Below are 17,870 nucleotides of genomic sequence, written 5' to 3'. Positions count from 1 at the left end.
TGCATAGCAGAGGACTCCATATTAGCAGAGGACTCAACCAGAACAGGCCGTGCAACGGAACAGTTATGGTGGCGCTTGACCTATCGAAGGCCTTCGATACAGTCAACCATGCCAAGCTGTTCGAGTATATAGAGAGGACAAATCTCCGACCGTGTTTGAAACGTTGGATAATCAACTATATGTGTGTGGACGCCAGTCGTATGTGGAATTCAGAAACAGGAAGTCTAAATTCCGTAGAGTGAAACAGGGAGTTCCCCAAGGAGGGGTGATATCTCCGGAACTGTTTAGCCTCTACCTTTCTGATATTCCACAACCACCGGACGGCATAGAGATCGTAGCGTATGCGGATGATTGCGTCAACCATGCCAAGCTGTTCGAGGATATAGAGAGGATAATCGATAATCAACTATATGTGTGGAAGCCAGTCGTATGTGGAATTCAGAAACAGGAAGTCTAAATTCCGTAGAATGAAACAGGGAGTTCCCCAAGGAGGGGTGATATCTCCGGAACTGTTTAACCTCTACCTTTCTGATATCCCACAACCACCGGAGGGCATAGAGATTGTAGCGTATGCGGATGGTTGCACGATCATGGCGTCGGGTCCCATTATTGATGATATATGTGAGGGCTAAACGTCTACATAGCCGATCTTGTTAACTTCTTCCATCTGAGGAATATGAAAATATCCGCCCAAATCAACAGCCACACTGTTCACCACATGGACGGCTGAAATGAAGCTCCCACTGAACATAATGGTCGATGAAGAATTGATTCCGACCACCAACTACCCCAAGATACTGGGAGTAACGTTCGGCAGCCTTTTCAAGTCGTCCGCTCATGCCACTGTTTTATGTGATAAGCTGAGAAGTAGGAACAAGGTCCTTAAGACGCTAGCCGGCAGCACTTGGGTCGCTGACAAAGAAACCTTGTTGACCAGTGTGCTTCGCGAATGTTAATGATACGCAGTGGAATAATATCCAGACCTGCCAAAACGCTGCCCTGAGAATTGCAACAGGGTGTCTCCTCATGACACCAGTGGACCATCTTCATGAGGACATGAAGATCTTACCCGCCCATCGTCACAATTATATGTTGTCGATGCAGTACTTGCTTGGGTGTTATCGTCGGGAACGTCCCTGCCATATCCTTATGAACAGGACTCCCCCACCCAGGCACGTCAGGAAAGATCTTCATGATCTAGAGAGAGAGGTCCAAAGGTACAAGCGTGAACGAAAAATATTGGAAATAAATGTCAATTTGTTCTTCCTACACAAAAACAAACAATTGTTTTGAAACAATAAAATCGGATTTACATATAATATTTGATCATGATTAAAGGACGAATCGGGGTTTATTTTCTTAATCATTTACCATGTAAATTTAAATTTAAATCATCGGTGATTGGTGGTAGAAATCATGATACTACGGAGATGCAAGGCGTTTTTTGTATGTTTAGAATATCATAACAAAAAACTTAGGGAACTGATGAGGATCAGTGGCGGATCAGCCCTCGGCGTACAATGCCATACATTACCCACTAATAAATAGTTGTATTTTTCATAAAACAAACAAACTGGGATTCAGCCCGACTATTTTGCAAAAACAAAATACAAATGGTATCCCAAATAACCAGCCAACACTACTATATTAATTATTTGTAGGTCGAAGACAAATAAAACCCAATTGCAGCACCTATAAAGGGAGCAAAGAGTCTCTTACTCGGTTTTGGAAAAAAAAGGAAAATTGCTTAATTCGATGGAACCACCAAATAAGGACATCGCCGAATGGAAAAACGTTTAGTACTAAATTTATCACATTCATTTGAATAAAACAATCCATTTATTCTTCAAAATTACTTAAAATAGTTTTGTGCTGACAAAAAAAAATATGTAAGCAAAAAGTTGCACAAACGTTAAAATACAAAATAGAGGAACTTTTTGGCATTTTTGTCCATTTAGAACAAAGGTGAGCTTTGAAAACAGTCACCACCTCGGAGAGGATAGAACTAAACGTTGATTGTGCCATACAAACATCAGAATCCTTTTTTAACGCCATTTTATATCCACCTTCAGCGAAAAAAAAAACGTAACGCGGCACACAACTTGGTTATCGTTGGAATTCCAGACTTGTTTTTCCTTTTCCAAATCTTCCAACAAGTATTTGAATGCTGGTTTGCTTACCCGGTAGTTGGGAAGTACATATCAGATGTTTCAATTATTTTTAACATTTATGCACTTACAACGACTGTGGCAATTCAAGAGGATTGGAACTATCTCGCAATTGTCTTCTTGACAATCTTGTAGAAGTTCTTTGTTGCTCTCTGGAAGTAGCAACATCCTCTAAATATGCTCTAAGTATAATACTATTCATTTTATTTTGTTTCAATTCTTTATTTCTTTTTAATTATTTCGTACAACACAAACACTTTAAATTTTCGCAAACAAATAAGGGTACACAATGTATGAAAAGGACTCAAAGTTGATTAAAAAGAGATGCCATATTTCAAAAATTTTCTCCTATATTTTCTACGATTGGAGGATTTTTCTCTTTTTTGGTGATTGGGCTGATAGTGGTAAGGCTATTTTTTTCAGTTTATCAGGAGAATTTTTACTTGTCTTTCTTTCAAATGTATGTTTGTCGGTTGTAATGCACTGTGTTGTTAACAAGTGCGGCGAACTCACCATATTACAATGTGGTAGATGTATAAGGTAAAAGTTAAGTTTGGTGGTGCTGAACTTCGGGCGGATATGGAGACTAGTGACGTCCTCGCCACTGGCACACAGGTGACAGTTGCATTTTCCTTGTCGCCTTTTTGCCGAACACGTATATTTTATAAGCTATGGATGGCTATCCGTGACTCTCTTTTTTTTAGAAAATAAAAAATCAAATATAATTTAAATATGGACTACATTTTTCATTATGATTTTATTTTTTGTATATATTTGGTTATGAAAACTTATATCTTTTTGCACACAAAAATTCCACTTTAGCAAACTATTGAGCTATTTTCAGGAACCCTACTTCCTTTGATAGCTTTTTAGCGCAACTGCAACGGACTCTTTCTGGTTATCATTTTTCCGTGAATAGAGATACTATCAGCTGTATGGCACAAATGTTCGTTTGCTAATATTTTGGGTTTTAGATATTTATTAATTTTTTATTTAACTTTTCAAGTTTTTCCCATGTGAAGAAATTGAGGTGTATCGCTACACTATCAGTGGGCCCATATTATAAAAACAGTTTGCGCACCTACAAAACCTTTGCCGTGGTTACCCACAGAAAGTGATTTAAAAATGCTATATTAACATTTAATTTTCCCTAGCTCCACCATCTATACCAGTAAACAGGGGCTAGGGATTTATTTAAACGTGGATTAGAGACCGCTACGAAGGCTGAAATGGTCCCACCTTAGGGTCCTCCTACGAAAAAAAAAAAATTTGGTTTCCAAGTGGACTTCGTTTTTTCGAGGTCCTCGCAACAAAACTCCATCACTGGCCAAGTGTGCCGTAAGTGATGGTGTGCGATAAGGATACCTTCTGAGTTTCGGAATAAGGAACCCGACGTGGGGAACTCTCACGCCCTGAGACAAAGCCGGGCAAAATGATTAGAGAAGTCAATTTTTTTGAATTTACATATATATAAATAAATTACATATGGGCAATATTGCCAATTTTTTAATATTCCATTTTGGGTTTCTATGAATAGGAATAAATCTTAAAATAATATTATGAAATATACATTTTTAATTGCGTCTAAATCGCGTAATTCTCAAAATCATTTGATGCGCATGCGGTTTCCAGGAAGTACTGAAGTTTATCTTCCAATCCATATATCTTTTGCGAAATTTCATTTGACGACTAAGATGTGCCACACGTTGTATTGAAGTACCCAAAAAATCGTAAAACGCGAATAATTTCCGAAAACTCCATATGCCATTAACGCGCATCCGATTTCGGTGTGCACCCTAAAAAAAAATACATCGATCTATACCGATTTCAATGTGGTCCATTAAGAACCATGGATGTGCCAGCTCATACTATTTTTTTGAGATAAATTGGGTACATCTCTCTTTCGGCTGAAGTTTTTAAAGTTCTCTTTTCGAAAAAGATCAAAATCCGTATGAGGTCATTTATTGAAGCGGAAATGATCCACGCAAAAAAATCCGCGATTTTTGCCAAACTTCGTGTTTTTGGAAGGCTAGTTCCCGCCGGTCTAGATGGATTTTTACGAAGATTTTATATCATCCGAAACGTGAAAAACCTTATTGATCGCGGGTACCCATATCATTCAGTTGACAAATCTAAAAATTTGGCCCGAAAAATAAGTTTTTTTAGAAATTTGATCGCACAAAATTTTCACCATCGGATGAGTATTACTCAAGCTGTGCATACTACATACACAAAATATATATCAAATTACTCAGATTCACGACTACAATAATCTTATAATCGTTTTTTAGAAATTCCTGTTTGCGCATTATAACTAGAAGTAAAATTCAAAACACAGTCAAAATCGAGCTTCAAAATGTCAGCATCATTTAAAGGTAGATGCAGTTAAATTTTTGAAAAATGATACATAAGGGGCGTAGTCCCCATTTTGTTGGCTTCTAGTTTTACTTTGACACGAAGACCGTGCAATGAGTGGCTTAGTCACAAATCGATAGGGAACATAAAAAACTGGTTCGCCTCAACCTGTTTTTACACATTTTTTTACATTAAAGTAGACACAGCTTCCACCAAAATAAAGTTTGGGGGTTAATATCATGGACAATTTGAAACAACAGATCACTTTTTTCATATACTTAAGTAATTCCCGAGATATAAAGGGGTGAACCTCCGCTTCAGCTATGTTAAAAAATTGACAATATTGCCCATATATGTAAATATTACAATTACATTTATATAAAGTCTCAGCGCCCATATGGCACTATTGAGGCAGTTGACAACTATTTAATACAATAAAAAGTAATTTACATTAAAGAGTTATTACACAATTCAAAAGTATTTATTAATATATATATATATATATATATCGTAATTTAACATTAGAAATTCTTCTTTTCTATATTTGTGGGTAATACATTAAATTTTTTGTCTTTAAAGATAAATATTTAAACTTTATTTTAAAATATGTCAATGCATACATTGTAAAGACTTCAAGGATGCATGGTTTTCGTTATAGGCATTTGCTACTGCTAAATAATTTAAGTGAGATTGAGTTAGTGCTGTACTATTGCCTTATATTGGGTAGGCCATAGCAACCTATAAATTACAATTTTATCATACTGTGGCTTGTTATGCCAAAATCATATACAAAATGTGTGGCTGTATGTGTAATGTTTTGAAAAATATAACAAATTATATTAAAAAATCGTTTTGTTTGAAGATGAATTTTACAACAATTGTAAGAAGAAATGTATGATCTGCGAATGAATCGACATTTAAATTATATCTCCAACTCGAGTTTGAAAAGAAAACCTGACATTCCATTAATTTTTCGCGTTTTTGGTAAAAATTTAAAAATACGTCAAATGAACAGAACCACTTGTTGCATTTGTTTTCATTTATTCTGACATTATTGCCCATAAGGTAGAGGTGTATTTTCTGCTTTTTGTACCATGATTATACCATGTATGAATAATAAAGGGAGAAGTCCATACGATGATACGGGCCTGGCATATTCAGTTGGTTTTATAAAGGAATATCAAGTCAAACTTGATTTTGGACTCCGTTCTCCTTCATTTGTTTACAATAAAAAAGTCAGCATAACATGCCAATCCTGAAGTCACCTTATGTGTTTCCCTCTTCAAAAGTTGAAACACATAATAAAAAGACAGCAAAAACGCGATAAAAATGTATGTATAAGTTAGATATGTTGACCTTCAATTTCCCGAGCTCAGTCAATCACGTCGTCTGGTTGACACAACGGGCATATACTCAGCAAGTTCCGTCAGCGGAGACCGCAGAGTCCACGCGCCTTTTTTAGCGTCATTCGACTAATAACAAAATATCAACCATGGTAGAATTATACAAGGTATGATAGCTTTTGTCAGATAGGAAAAAATACACCTCCACTTTATGGGCAATAATGTCAGAATAAGTGAAAACAAATGAAACAAGTCGTTCTCTTCATTTGACGTATTTTTAACATTTTACCAAAAACGCGAAAAATGAATGGAATGTCAGGTTTTCTTTTCAAAATCGAATTGGGAATATGATTTACATGTTCTTTCATTCACAAATTATACATTTTTTTTACAAATGTAGTAAAAGTAGTCTTCAAACAAATCGATTTTGGAATATATTTTGATATATTTTTCAGAACATTAGAGACTACCTAAAATTCAACTAGGGCGTTCGACGTTATTCACCACAAAAGTGAAAAACATGTATTTATATGAATGTTACCGAAATACGTCGACGTACGAATTTTCAAAGTCAACTATAACAGGACGTAGTTTTGTTTTTTCTTTTGTTGAAAATAGAAACGAAACCAAAAGAAAATATGAAAATTTCAATATGAATGTGAAATATTTGAATACATTTTATAATTGTTTAATCTTTTTTCGCGATTTTATTTCTTTCGTTAAGATATATCGATTCGACGTTGTTTGGGGTTTTACCTCTGTTGATGCCAATTAAAAACTTTAATTTGTTATCTTTTAGTTTTTAGAAAACTATACACAAATTAACTTTATTTATTTCATATATATATATATATATATACACTTTTTTATGTTAGGTAGATTTAAGTTCCAAAGAGATTTTATTTATATTTAGGTTAAGTAATTCAATTCCAATGATAGTTTAAGATTTAGGTTAGGTAATTTATTTCCAATATTTTTATAGGGAAAGTGCAATATATAGTTTTACAATTTCTGGGAAGGTGCAATATTTAGGATTTAATTTAGTTTTTATTTTAAGTTTTAATATTGTTTTGTGGTATAATTCAGTTGTTTTGTGTTATTTATTTATATTTGTAATTTTATGTGTGTATGTGTAGTTTACTTTTATGTACAATTCAATTTTTTTTTTTTGTTTTTGTAAAACTTAATTTGTAATTTTAACAATTTTTGTTTGTAAAATTCGTATGTGTATGACACTTTGTAATATTTTTCTTTTGTTTGTTTAATAATTAATGTATTTTGTAATTTTCTGTTTTATTTGTTTTATGTATGTATGTTTGTTTGGTTTCACAGGAGAGGGTATCACGAATTCTTATTTTTCCTTTTCGGTTGCCAAAATTGAACTGAACTTTCCAAAATCAAAGGGCAACAAAACCGGCAAAAATATCATTTTGTTTTGTTTTTGTTTTGTTCAGCTGAATGTAAGGTCCGTTAGCTTTGTTTATGTGTGGGTACTTAAATAAATGAAAACCCCACCGCCAACCACCACTTTTTGCCGCCGTTGTTTATTTTATTTTTTACGCCGTTCATGTTTATGCGAACGCCGTTCATGGCGTTGCCATAAGCATTCTCCCCCTCCATGAAACTGTGTAAAATTGCAGGCTTAATTTGTAGGCATATTTCTGATTGGCCCTGAGAACACATAGCCGAGATGAGTGTTGTAGGCCTTCACATCCCCGACACCAGCAGCCGTGCAGCCGTCCTTCCTGATCGCAGAATACACGTCGGCTCCGAGTTCCAAATCGATGGGCATGTTGCTTCTAGGGTCTGGGTCGGCAAGAGCAGATTCTGTCAAATATGACGTTGGGTCTTCAAGAATGGGGTCTGAATATACTCGTCTGGGCAGCTCGTCAGTGATAAGGGCGTTGACTTTGAGTGCCCAAGTAGAATTATTACGCCGGGTCATAATTTTAAATGTGGTGAATCTGCGTCCTTGATACATAAACGACCTGAGTCCAATTCGTTGAAATGTTGTGTACGCAATTCGAGATATGACAGCAGACTGATTTAAAAGTGCTCTTACTGTGTAAAAGGTGTCAATCTCGTCTGTTTTAATGCGCGTCATGGCAGTGGGCACAAAAACCAGGTCCCATGTAAAGGTTGGCTCAAGGATGACATCTGGCTGTAGGCTGTCAGCAAGCTGTGGAGCTCCATGTAGGAGAGTGTGATGCCTATAGTCACATCTTCTACAGCCAGTAATACAAGGACAATCGGGGGCCAAGTGACTCCTTGCTAAACAGTTTCGACAATATCCTCTACGCTCAACTGTCTCATACCGTTGGTACGGGGTCTGGTCTCTAAAGCGCTGACAGCTGCTTAGGGAGTGGTCTTGTTGGCATAGCCCACACGAAAACTGCCAATGGCTCGGTCTTGGACGAACGTCGGAACGACTGCGCTGACGTCGATCAGGACTGGAGGGTCGGATGATTGGACGGGCTGGTCGGCTGTTATTGCGTTCAGCTGCTGGTCGGGCTGGTCGGCTGGTGCTGCGTTCAGCTGCTGGTCGGTTTGGACTGCGTTCTGCTACGAGCCGGGCTGGACGACGGTCGACTGGTCGGTTGGGGCTGGGCTCATATCTCCAATCTTGGTTAGGTAGGTAAGCTGCCATTTCTGAAAATAAGTGAGAGAGGAGTACCGTGTCTTTTTTAAAGAAATGTCCGACTAGTCAGTCGGTAAACAATTTGACAACCTTTGTAATGGGTCGACTAAATGTTCCAATTGAAGTTTTAATGTCAACTACTCGTATGTTTTGATCAATCCCCTTATATGTTCGCAAAATCCTTCCCATTTTCCACTCAGTCGGAGGTAAAAGGTCGTCTTTTATAACCACAAGGTCCCCTTCCTTTAAATTATCCTTTTGATATTTCCATTTATTTCTTCTGTGTAATTCATTCAGGTATTCAGTTTTCCATCTATGGCAGAAATGTTGCGAAATAATTTTTAACCTTTTCCATCTGTTAACAAATGAAATATCTGTGTCGGACATATTTGGTTCTGGTGGAGCTAACATGGGTGACCCAATTAAGAAGTGCGCGGGTGTTAATGGAGCTAAGTCATTTGGATCGTTACTGGCGGGGCTCAAGGGTCTTGAATTGAGACAAGCTTCAATTCTAATTAAAATTGTGCTAAGTTCTTCAAATGTGAAGTTCATTTTTGGAATACATTTTTTCAAATGCGCTTTAAAAGATTTAACTCCTGCCTCCCATAATCCACCCATGTGGGGAGCGCCAGGCGGGATAAATTTCCAATTTAAATTTTGGTGGACATTTTGATTAAGAAACTGGGTTTGAAGATTTTTTATAAATTCTAGGCGATCCTTTTTGAGACATTCAGATGCACCCACAAAATTTTTTCCATTATCCGAGAAAATACATGCTGGGCAACCCCGTCTTCCCACAAATCGAGCAAAGGCAGCTAGAAACGAATGAGTGGAGAGATCGCTAGTAGGCTCTAAGTGAATTGCCTTGGTGGCAAAGCATATTCCTTCGTAACTAAACACGTTCGACCAGTAAAGCTTTTTATGTTGAAAGGTCCTGCAAAGTCGACCCCTGTGTTATAAAAGGGTCTTTCCAGAGTGGTTCTTTCTGGAGGTAAAGAAGCCATAATTTGAGTTTGGGTGTGTTTTTTAAACAAAGTACATGTTTTGCAGTGGTGGATAGTCTTTTTTACTAATATTTTCAACTTAAATATCCAAAATTCAGTACGTAATACTCGGGTCATGAGTTGATTTCCTCCATGTAAGGTGATTTTATGGGTAAATTCTACAAGAAGCTGCGATAATTTTGATGAATATGGCAACAATATGGGGTGGCGTTCATTGTAGGTTAAGGCTGGTGATTGTACAAGTCTACCATTTGCTCTGATAATACCCTTTGAGTCTATAAAGGGGTTTAGTGTCAATAGTGTACTGCTAGGCGGAAGCTTTATTTTTTCTTTTAATAGTTTGTATTCGTTTGCAAAATAATGTTTCTGTGTAATCATTATTACTCGTTGTTTAGCATATTGAATCTCATCGACAGAAAGTTCAGAGGAAACTCTTAGGTGATTTCTATTTTCCCCAGTATTCCTCCAAAAACGTAAGACATATGCATATATTCTAAATACGCGGGACAAGGAAGAATAATTTTTTAAAGGGTCAGTCTCTTGCAGGGTAAGATGGGTAGTTGTAGTTGTTAAAACCTTACTTGTTTTAATTTCGAGAGTCGTATCATTGGGTATGTTATGCGATGGCCAGCTGGTTCTTGGAAGTTTTAGCCAATTTGGACCATGCCACCATAATGAATGTGTTTTTAATTCCAACGGTGAACATCCTCTACTTGCAATGTCTGCTGGGTTGGATTCTGATTCGACGTGTTTCCATTTATCATTACCTACGTTGTGAATTATTTCCGAAACTCGATTTCCTACAAATGTACTCCATATGCAGGGCGGTTTTTTCAGCCAGGCTAATACGATTGTCGAGTCCGTCCAAAAATGTACATCAATATTTGAAATTTGAATATGTTTTGTTATAGAAGCAGCTAGTTTCGCTAAGAGTACAGCTCCACACAGCTCAAGGCGTGGCAGCGAAATCTTTTTAATGGGCGCCACCCTGGTTTTGGCCGTCAAAAGAAATGTGTCAACAGTATTATCATCATTTTCTACTCGGAGGTATAATGCGGCTCCATAAGCACTTTCTGACGCGTCACAAAATCCGTGAATTTCAATGGGTGTCCTTGGAGTATAATTAATCCACCTTGGAATAAAAAGAGAGTCTATACCAGCCGAGTTTCTTACGAAGTTTTGCCAGTTCATCAATGTTATGGGTTTAAGATTATCGTCCCAATCTATTTTATCTAACCATATTTGTTGCATTATAATTTTGGCTACGATAATTATTGGTGCCAGCCACCCACAAGGGTCAAACAACTTTGCTATGGTAGATAAGACTTCTCTTTTTGAATAATTTGTTCTGATTTCAATTGATGGCGGTGTAACTGAGAAACAATCTCCTGAGATATTCCATTTTATCCCAAGGGTCTTTGTGGAATCATTTTCTGATAAATTTAACCAATTAAGTGGTAATAGTTGATCTGTTGGTAAATCCTTGATTATTTGTGGTTCATTAGATGTCCACTTTCGTAACTGAAATCCTGCTGATCCCATAGCAGCAATTAGTTCATTTTTCGAGTCTACCGCTTCCTTAATCGAATGACCACCAGCAAGAACATCATCGACATACAAATTTTGATGTATTATTCTTGCAGCTTGTGGGTACGTGTCTTTAATATCTTCTGCAAGTTGTACGAGAGTTCGAAGAGCTAAAAAAGGCGCGCAATTGATTCCAAAAGTGACTGTAAGAAGTTCGTAATCTTCGATTGGGTCCAAGGGTGATTTTCTGAACAATATTCTTTGAAATCTTGTCTGATTTTTATTCAAAAGAATTTGTCTATACATTTGTGTAACATCTGCGTTGTAAACATATTTGTAAAATCGCCATTTTAATATTTGAATTACCAGATCTTGTTGAAGCATTGGCCCAGCATATAAATTGTCGTTAAGACTTCGTTTATTAGACGTCGGGCATGATGCGTTAAATACGACTCTAAGTTTTGTAGTAAGCCTGTCTGGTTTGATAACCGCATGGTGGGGTAAGTAGTAGTGTGGGGTCTGATTTATCTCTTCCGTTAAAAGTTTTCTCATATGTCCCAACTGTAAGTACTCGAGTATGGTTTCATCATATGAGGCCTTGATTTCAGGAGATTTTGTAAGCTTTTTCTCCATTCTGAAAAATTGTGCAAGTGCTATGTTCCTTGAGTTTCCAAGTTCTTCGCAATTTTTAAATGGTAGGGTAACAACGTATCTTCCTTCTTTGGTGCGCTTTGTTGTTTCGATGTAATTTTTCTCGCAAAAGTTGTCTTCCTCAGACCGCAAAATTCCTTTTGGGGGCTCTTCCACCTCCCAAAAACGTGTAATAATTTTTTCTATCGAAGTAGTGTTTAAAAGAGTTATGTTGTTGCGACTTTGTGTACTTTCTGGTATTGGCCCTCCAAGGATCCAACCAAATACCGTGTTTTGAGCTAGGAATGATCCTACTGCCTTCATAGGTGTGTTAATTTTGTAAATTAAGGGTCCTATATCCATCCCTATAAGTAGGTCGACGGGTTGGCTAATGTGAAACTTGGGATCTGCTAAGTTTAGACCTACGATATTTATGAATTTATTCTTCTCGATATTCTGTGATGGTAAATTTGATGGAAGGGTCTTAAGTACGGGTGCCCAAACATCGAGTTCAAATTTTGGATCAAATCTAGAACGAAGGGTAAATAAACAAGATTTTGTGGATGTTTCTGAAACTGTTTGACTAAGGCCTGTAACGTGAACAAGGTTTCTCTTTGTAGGTAAATTCAATTTGTTTTTAATTTTTTCTGTTATGAACGTTGACTGTGATCCAGGGTCTATGATAGCTCTGGCATCGTATGATTGTCCTCGTGCTTCTATTTGTACGATAGCAGTAAAAAGCAGTGTTCCTCCAGGGTTATATTCGCAAGTTTTGTGGTCCTGAAGGGTCAAAGTTGTAATATTTGTTGGTTCTGTGGACTGTATGGTTGTTGTGAGCGCTGAAGCACTAGTACTAGGATGAACTTCATTCCTAACTATGTTTTGGGTCTCCGTTCCCTTATGTAGCATACTGTGGTGTCTCAAATTACACGTTCTACATCCAAAACGGCTCTTGCATTCTTTCACTCCATGGTTCGCGGATAAACAATTGTAGCAAAGATGGGATATTTTTACAACATGAATTCTGTCATTCACGTTTTTAGCGATAAATTGTGGACAATCTCGTATAAAATGGTTATTTTTGCAAATCTGGCACTTATTTTGAATTGGAGTCTTAGGTGGTTGAGAAACATTTGCATTATAATAAGATCCTACATTCTGTTTTTCGGATTTTTGATGGATATTTGTATGAAAACTATTTGAAAACTTCGATTTCTTTTCGAACTTGTTTTGATTTGTTTTCGAAAAATTTGGTTTGATGTTTCCTACAGACTCTAAAGTCTTAAATTTGTGGGTCAAAAATTTGTCAAATTCCTCCCATGATGGGAGGATCTTACAATCTCCAAGGGAATTTTCAAAGTCTTCTAAAAAGTGTCTTGGAAGTTTGCTGGAACAAAGATATATTAATATTGGGTCCCATCCTGAAACTTCAACCTTCAATGTGTCTAGTGTTTGTATGCAGCTATTTACTGTTCGCTGTAACTTCTGAATGCTGGAACTCGAGTCTGTGGTAACATGGGGCAACGTGAATAATATTTTCAGCTGCTCGTTCACCTGCATCCTTTGATTCTCGTACCTATCGATTAAATTTTTCCACGCTAACTCGAATCCATCATTTGTCAGTGGGACGTGACTTATAATTTCTCTGGCTTCGCCCGTTGTTTTTTGGGTCAAGTGAAAAAGTTTCTCCACATTGCTTAGTTTTGAGTTCTTTATGTATATTGCTGTAAATAAATCTCGAAATGTCGGCCAAACATTGTAACCTCCAGAGAAAGTGTCGGTGTCGCAGGGTGGTAACCTAGAAACTGGCGCAAATTCAACATCCGTACTCAATCTCTGCGCTATTTCGGATTCTCTTTTTGTTTTTTCTTCCTTTGCCTCCTTTTCTTCCTTTAGTGACTTTATTTGTCCATTAATAGCTCCAAACGCCTTTTTATATGAGTCGATCGCCTCCAAGTAGTGGGTCCTCAATTTATTCTTGTCGATTGGTTTTTCTCCTTCTTCTGGAACATAATCTCGGCATTCCATGTATGCGATTTTTACCTGTTCATAGAATGATTTTAATTCATCTCGTGATACTTCCAACGCATTTATGTCGTCATCAGCTTTAGCGATACATAAAATTGATGCATAGTCCTGCATATCATTGACGCAGTTTAAAAATTTTTCGCGTTTGGTTTTATCCATCTTGTTGTCGAGAGGGTCTTACTTTATGGTAAATTTTTGTTTCTCAAAAATGCTATAAAGTTGCCCAATGACGAGGACAAACTTTTTTGTGGGGTTATAACAAATTCAAAAAAAATTTTGACTTCTCAAAATTTTGACGTTATACTCCAACTGAGTTGATCAACGACAGTTAATATGTGTAAGTTGAAAATATTTGTTGTAATTACAATCGAGATTGGTAGAAGAGAAGAAAAATTATTTTTATCGACAATTTTCCGAATGAAAGACGTAGAAAAATATTTTTTTTTCCAAGAAAAATTTAAAGTAGCGAAGCTATTGAAATAAACAAAAATGTTTTTTTTTTCAAAAATAATTATTTTTTTTTTTTGTAACCAGACCAATTGGGCTAAGAAAATTGAAGAATCCTTAAATCAGGAAGAACAATTTTTTATATTTTGAATCAAAATAGAAATGTGTGCTGGGTTGCCATGAGAGGAAACAGCTTAAATGTTTTAAATTGTAGCAGCAAAATAATAATGTAAGAAGTCACTTCGTTTTTTGTGAAGGGCCTTTTTTTTAAATCAACAAAACTTTTGGGTCAGCGTATCCAAATTTCCGAAATTAATTTGAAAATAAAAATTTTATAAACAATTTTCTTTTAATATCAGGGTCAACAAAGTTTAGGATTATTTAAAAAATTGCCAATTAAAATTGCTTGTCCACCAAACAATGTGGTGATTTTTCCACAGTTTTTAATAAACAGAATAAAATAAAAATGTTTTAATCTGTTTTCTAATTAAATTGTGATGGGTTATCCACGTATATGATTATTTATTGCGAAAAGAAAATTTATTTAAAATTAAACTTTGGGTCTTGAAAATTTTGTCTGAGTCCACAAAATCTCTGGACGCAGCGATGTATGTTCAAATATTTTTTGATGAGTTTTGCGAATACCATAAATGTTCAAAATTCATATATAATGTTTGTTAATAAAGGTAACCCATTTATAAATGTGTTATGGGCAAAAACAAAAATTTTAACTTTTTTGAGGTTATAAATTAGAGTTTTTTCCACCAACGGGATCAATGTAAATTTTCTCAAAATGTAAATCAGTATTATTCTTTCCAAAATTTTCCAATTGTTGTATATGGAAAATATAATATGGCGCTTATGTAAAGATTGCAAATAATTTTTTTTTTTGTATTTTTTTTTATGTTCAATTGTATGTGTTTTGTATGTTTGTGTTATTAAAAGATTTTGTTTCCAGGCGCATTTTTTTTTTCAAAAAATGGCGGGGGAATTATTATTTGTTGGAAAAATATGCACACAAGCGAAGGTTTAGCGTTCCAAAAGAATACAAAAAAAAAATTCCAAATTTTCCAATTATTCCAAAAAATTTTTTAGGTTATCTTTTTATTTGAAAAAAGCACAGGGTCTTTCCAAATATGTTTTAGTCACTCCAATATTTCCAAATTTTCCAGTAAAAAAATTCTAGGTGTGTCTGTGTGTGTAAATGCGGACGTATTTGTGTATTCCCATAAATCGGGTAGGGTCAACTTCAGTCCTTGATCCAACAAATTTTGTAAAAATGTGGGTCTTTTTCAAAGGGTGTCAAATTGTATCAAAATTAGAGATTATTCTTCAAAGGTACAGTGTCGGTGTCAATTTTCGCCGCACCCTGTATTCCTTTCTTTCGAATTCACTCTTCAAAACCAGAATTTCATTGGTACTCACTTTGTACGCTGGAATCTCTGATGTGCTTGTGTGTGTGTGTCTTGTTGTTTCTTCTTGGTTTGTCCACTATTGTATTCTTCTGTGCTGTGATGTTGCTGATTGTTGTTGTTGTGATTGTTTAATGTTTTTCTCACAGTTCTTTTTTTTTTTTTGTATAAATTATTTTTTCTTATTTCTTTTTTAAATTTCCTTATTTTGTTTCTTTTTGTATATCCTTTGTTGTTCGTTTTCACTTTTATAATTAAACCACTTTTCAATTTTTAGCACTTTTTATTAATTTAAAAAATCACTATCTGGCTCGACAGGACCATTTAATGTTTGGGGTTTTACCTCTGTTGATGCCAATTAAAACTTTAATTTGTTATCTTTTAATTTTTAGAAAATTATACACAAATTAACTTTATTTATTTCATATATATATATATATACACTTTTTTATGTTAGGTAGATTTAAGTTCCAAAGAGATTTTATTTATATTTAGGTTAAGTAATTCAATTCCAATGATAGTTTAAGATTTAGGTTAGGTAATTTATTTCCAATATTTTTATAGGGAAAGTGCAATATATAGTTTTACAATTTCTGGGAAGGTGCAATATGTAGGTTTTAATTTAGTTTTTATTTTAATCTTTGTTTTATTTTATTTATTTTTAGGCTTAAGTTTTAATATTGTTTTGTGGTATAATTCAGTTGTTTTGTGTTATTTATTTATATTTGTAATTTTATGTGTGTATGTGTAGTTTACTTTTATGTACAATTCAAAATTTTTTTGTTTTTGTAAAACTTAATTTGTAATTTTAACAATTTTTGTTTGTAAAATTCGTATGTGTATGACACTTTGTAATATTTTTCTTTTGTTTGTTTAATAATTAATGTATTTTGTAATTTTCTGTTTTATTTGTTTTATGTATGTATGTTTGTTTGGTTTCACAGGAGAGGGTATCACGAATTCTTATTTTTCCTTTTCGGTTGCCAAAATTGAACTGAACTTTCCAAAATCAAAGGGCAACAAAACCGGCAAAAATATCATTTTGTTTTGTTTTTGTTTTGTTCAGCTGAATGTAAGGTCCGTTAGCTTTGTTTATGTGTGGGTACTTAAATAAATGAAAACCCCACCGCCAACCACCACTTTTTGCCGCCGTTGTTAATTTAATTTTTTACACCGTTCATGTTTATGCGAACGCCGTTCATGTTTATGCGAGCGCCGTTCATGGCGTTGCCATAAACAGACGTATTTGGGTAATACGGCCGTACAAAACATTTTGCCATAGTGGAGATGTTGAATATTTTTGTACGCCCCGTTGAATTTTAGGTAACGTTGTTAAACACACAGTCACACATGTTGTATATGACTTTGGAATAACAAGCCACGGTATGAAACCAATAAGGAAAGTAGTAAAGTCGGACGGGCCGACTATATGATACTCTTCACCATTTTGGGTATATCCAACAGATGGAATCCTAACAGACGTCGCAGGACCATTAACATGAAATTAAACATGTCATTCTGCAATCTATACTAAATTTTGATCAGATATAGAGTTGCTTCTTACAATGGGACAAAATTATGTTAATAAATTTAAAGCAAAATATCGAAATCTAAACCGACTTCATCGAAACTTCTCACATGTGAGGTTACATTTATTTCAGTATGTTTTTGCATTCGGCCATATTTTGAGTTCTTCATTTACTTATAAATCTAAATTTCGTGCAAATGGAAGGATATATAGGGATTTTGGTGCACCATTTACATAAAATCGGACGAAAATATATATGGGAGCTATATCCAAAATCTGGACCGATTTTCGGGAAACTTAACACACATCACTCAAGACCCACTTCATTACGCTGTGCCAAATTTCGTGCAAATCGAAAGATATGTAGGGACTTTGTTGCATCATTTGCATAAAATCGGACGAAAATGTATATGGGAGCTATATCTAAATCTGAACCGATTTTTCCCAATTTCAATAGGGTTCGTCCTTGGGCCAAATAAGTGAACTGCCAAATCGGATCACAAATGCGTCCTGTACTTTGTTAACAAAAATACATGAACGGACAGACGGCAAACTCGGCTTATCAAAAGGATCAAAAGGAACCATGTGTCTATCTCGTTTCCTTTTGCCTGTTACAAACATATGCACAAATACATAATACCCTGTACCACAGTGTGGTGAAGGGTATCAAAATTGTAATTTAAAAGTTGCTATGGCCTATCTTGAATTGTACCATGCTACCAACAATTTATTACTCTCTCCGCCTATCACTGTTGGTTCGTTGGTGTTAGTTTGTTTGTATTGTGATAGT

This window comes from Musca vetustissima, unplaced genomic scaffold, assembly GCF_032173495.1.
Source record: "Musca vetustissima isolate MV318-11 ecotype Yass unplaced genomic scaffold, APGP_CSIRO_Mvet_v1 utg57223, whole genome shotgun sequence".
Lineage (NCBI taxonomy): Eukaryota > Metazoa > Arthropoda > Insecta > Diptera > Muscidae > Musca > Musca vetustissima.
The sequence above is the reverse complement of the archived record's forward strand: the minus strand, read 5'-3'. Positions refer to the sequence as shown.